A 4,660-nucleotide genomic window follows, 5' to 3' on the forward strand; every position below is an offset into this window, starting at 1 on the left:
GGCTTGGGTTGATTATAAGCCTAGATACATGCATCAAATCAATCATGTAAATCTCCTTGGCGTATTAACTCTTGTTTCGTTCCCACACTAAACTAATGCGAGGTCAGAGAAGACGACCTCTCTGTTGTGTGAAGGCTCACAAAAAATGTAACGAAGGAGAGAAGAATATGGATATATAAGCACCGAAGCACGCTTAAATCATTTTGAAATTTCTGTCAAACAAGAAGCTAGTTAAAGACTTGCATCATCATGAAAATTGCACCTTCTAGAGCTCATAATCATGCATTGTTCAACCACACCCCACAAGGGATGTCCACAACAAAATGACCTCGAACAACTGAAAATAGCACTTCCTCCGTCTCGTAACATACGAGCGTTTTGACCGAGGGAGTAATGTATACAAGGTTTTATGCCCAGTCTCTTCTTAATTAACAAACCAAAGGATATACTTCTGCCTCGTGTCCACACAAAAACTTAAGGCCACAGAAAACTCACATGAAATCCTAACATGCTGTTAAAATTTTATTTGCGGCAACGCCACTCGGGACCATTTTGGCTCATCCGACACACCGGTACGTGACATATTTTTCAGGAAAGGATAAATTTTGCTACAATTATCCGACCAACCCTGTCGCAACAGAACAAGTTGGTGAGTTAGCGGAGGAAACATATATTAGTGACAATCTGGCATTACACAAGGATGAACTCGTACTACGTTGCTACGTGTCAAAACGAATCGTTTAGATATTGTATCCGATGGCTAAGCTTGAAATGCGATACAGCAAGAAGTGCATCTAGACAAAATGACACTCTGTCCTGACTCCTAAAGCTGGAACTCTGATTTTTCATGCATGCACCGGTACACATTACAGAGTAATTAAAAATGCACTATTTGTTTCTTTTTCAATCAACAAAACATATTTATTTAGCCGCAAAAAAACAAAACATATTTAGTTCTGTATCTGTCCCCTTTTTTCCCTTGCTTCGTTGGCACAGACATGAAAAAGATGCAGATCGTAAAGGCCTCTCTCACTCTCCTTTTCTTATTCTTTCGGCGCTTTATGTCAGATGCATGGATAACAATATCAGAAAATAAAGTTTGGAACTTGGAAGCATATGCTAACTACTGGTACTGTATATATACACCAGATATGTGTACCAGTTAAGGGTTTTATGCCGGCAATGTTCGCTGAATCACTAGCCTGATCAGAGAGAGAAAAAGATCCTTCAGACAAGATGCAAAAAAAGAACTGGACGTGGCAAGTATAATGATGCGTTTGTGCTTGGTCAGGTACTGTCTGCTAGGTGGCACACAAGTCAAGTATAATGATGCATTTGTGCTTAGTCAGTGATTTCATGCATGCAGTAGGTCAAGTAGCGTTTATAAATCAGACAAAATACTAACCTGCCAGTAGTTCCTGTAATTATCGAAAATAAATAAAAAAACATGATGTGGCTGCTGGGATTCGAGCCCAGGTCTCCACAGCCACAACGTGGAATTCTCACCACTAAACTACAAGAACGATTTTGTTTGTTTGTTAAATTTTAGCTTTAACTTCTAGTGATAAGACTCTGATTAGTCTGTTCTGATTAGGGGTTTTAGGTTATCGTACGATTAGTTTTCTCTTTCCTTCGGTAATTTGCAAGACCTTTTGGTTTCTATTAAATGAAATACAAGGAGGGAAAACCCTCTTTATATATAAAAATACTTCTACCAAATGATAAGGCGATAATCCATCCCATGTTCACTAGTGCAGAACCGGGCAATAGCACCGGTTCGTAAGGCCCTTTAGTGCCGGTTTGGTAACCGGCATTAAAGTGTGGGCACTAACCCCCCCCCCTTTTTTTAGTATCGGTTCAGCACGAACCGGTGCTAAAGGGCAACCACGGGGCACGAGGCAGCTCCGGGGGCGCGTAGGACATTAGTACCGGTTGGTAACATCAACCGGTACTAAATGTTTGGTTGTGTTTTGGTTTTATTTTTCTTTTTTACTTTTATTTTGTGTTTTCAATTTAATTTAGTGATTGTTTTACATTATAATGAGTTGTTAAATCATTAGCTGAAAGTACCGCAGATTACTTTGACTGGATGCATGTGGATCCTAGCTAAGTCATCAAGTATATGCCATATCTATATTATATATACTTGATCACCTAATTAAGAGATTGAGGTAATATGGATATGACATATACTTGATCACTTAGCTAGAATCCATCCAGTTGAAACTAATCTGCGGTTTCTTTCATAAATGATATAATAACTCATCATCATCATCATATTAATATAAAAACTCTTGCATCATATATATCATCACCAATAACAGTTTTCATAGCTATCTAAAAATCATCATATAATAGTCGTCTCATTACCACTACTTAATCATCATATAGTCATCACCGCTATCTAATCACCACCAACACTAGCTTAAAGAAAAAACATTCACTTTTACCAGAAGCAAAGATATCATCGAGTTCAACATAGTAATGATATTATAAGCGTTCATAACACCACAAAAGCAAATCACTCTTTGAGATTAAGTTCAGGACGAAGAACAAGGACATGAGAGGACAAGTACTAAGAGCATGAACTGGCTAATCACTCCTGCTGCTCTCTCTCAGATAAAATAGTATAGAACATGTATAGTTTTCCTGATTCATCATATTGGAGCATGCAGATGAACCTGTCTCCTAATCGTGGGTTGCGCTTCTGATTGCTGCCCCCTAGTACTTATCTGCGATCGTTCACAATTTTACTCCAGTCTTTTACTATTAAGCATTCCTCGCTATTAGAAATCCTGAATGCACTAAAATGCATTGTAGGATATCTTGGTCGTAAGCTAACAATATTCATGATACCTTTAGTCTCGATCCAATCAGGCACAACATTCATCGGGAGTCCCTGTTGAAGAACATCGTATAGTAACATACTTAGCAATGAAGTTTAGCTTAAAAAAATAATGTATGCAAAGATGCACTGAGGAGAAATAGTAGAAATATTATCATCTTTCCTAAATATATGTGACCGTAGTTCAGCACGAACACTATTGGTCGCACGTTTTGAGTACTAACATTTCTAAGTGCAGGAAAAAAATTTGTCTTGACAACATCAGGATCCTCAAGCCATGAAACATAATGACTTGTCTCCTTGCAGTTTAGTTCAGCCCCGGGACAGTGGACGGTCCTGTCTACCAAGCGCCGGACATGTTTGCTTGATTGGAAATAAGCTGTCAATATAAATTACTTGTCAACTCTTTTTCAATAAACAATATCGAAGACATAAATATGGTTGAGAAACTTACATAATGGTAGAACTGGAGGCGTCTGCACATCGACCCAGATGTCTCTATTACCTTCAATATCATCTTCCGGACGAATATCAAATGTGATAACCATATCAGGCTGAAATGCATAAGCCTTGCATGGTGCTTGCCAAGTTTTGCATTCAAAATAGGTGTATGTGTCTGCATTGTATAATTTGACGTTGAAGGTATAACCATGCTCGGTCTTCAAGTAAACTTTTTTTACCTCCATAGTTTTGTTAGGACTGAAACCTATCTTATCTAAGACAAAAATTCTTGCATGACAGGGGATACGCTAGTAGAATAGTGAAAAAATTAAAATTAAAAGTTGAAGCAAATGAAGTATAAGTCATGCTTAATTATGAAAAAAGACTTGTCATTCTCACTTACTGTATCCACTTCGAAGTTCTCATCCAACTTGATGCTGAAGCGCCTATCATCAACTAGAAAATTTCTGCCGCACAGGTCGCGTTGTTCTTCGCAGTATTCGCACATAATGAAATCGTGTTCGTCGTCAGACGACATTCTTATGTTCATAGGTAAAACATCAAACACTTATTAGTTCTATTAATTCAACGAATTCAACTAGTTCAACTAATTCAACTAAGCACTTACGAAAAATATACCTAAATAAAGTAGCTCAACTAATTCAACTAACTAGTTCAACTAATTAATTCAACTAATTCAACTAAACTAGTTTTATTAATTTTCTCACTAAAAATAAGGTAGCTAGTTCTATATAGTAAAATGTTAATTAGATAATCAAATCTCACATAACTAAATTAAATATATATCTAACATATAATTTATATATAATTCATCTAACATTTAACATTAATATCTAACATACGTTCATATATAGGTGAAACATTAAACACTTACTAGTTCTATTAATTCAACTAAATAAAATAGTTCTATTAATTCAACTAAGCATTTACTAAAAATAAACTAGTTCTATTAATTTCTTACTAAAATAAAGTAGGTAGTTCTATATAATAATATTTTGATTAGATTATCAAATCTCATATACCTAAATTTTCTTACTAAAAATAACTAGTTCTATTAATTTAACTAATTCAACTAAGAACTAACTAAAAATAAACTAGTTCTATTAATTTTCTTACTAAAATATATAAAGTAGCTATATATAGTAATAGTTTAATTAGATTATCAAATCTCATATACCTAAATTTTCTTACTAAAAATAAACTAGTACTAATTCAACTAGCTAGTTCAACTAAGCATTTTCTAAAAATAAACTAGTTATATTAATTTAACTAGTTCAAATAATCTCATATACCTAATTAATTAATATCTAGCTAATTCATCTAACAATTGACATTAATATTTAACTTCTCTAT

The sequence above is a fragment of the Triticum aestivum genome, chromosome 2A (assembly GCF_018294505.1).
Source record: "Triticum aestivum cultivar Chinese Spring chromosome 2A, IWGSC CS RefSeq v2.1, whole genome shotgun sequence".
Classification (NCBI taxonomy): domain Eukaryota; kingdom Viridiplantae; phylum Streptophyta; class Magnoliopsida; order Poales; family Poaceae; genus Triticum; species Triticum aestivum.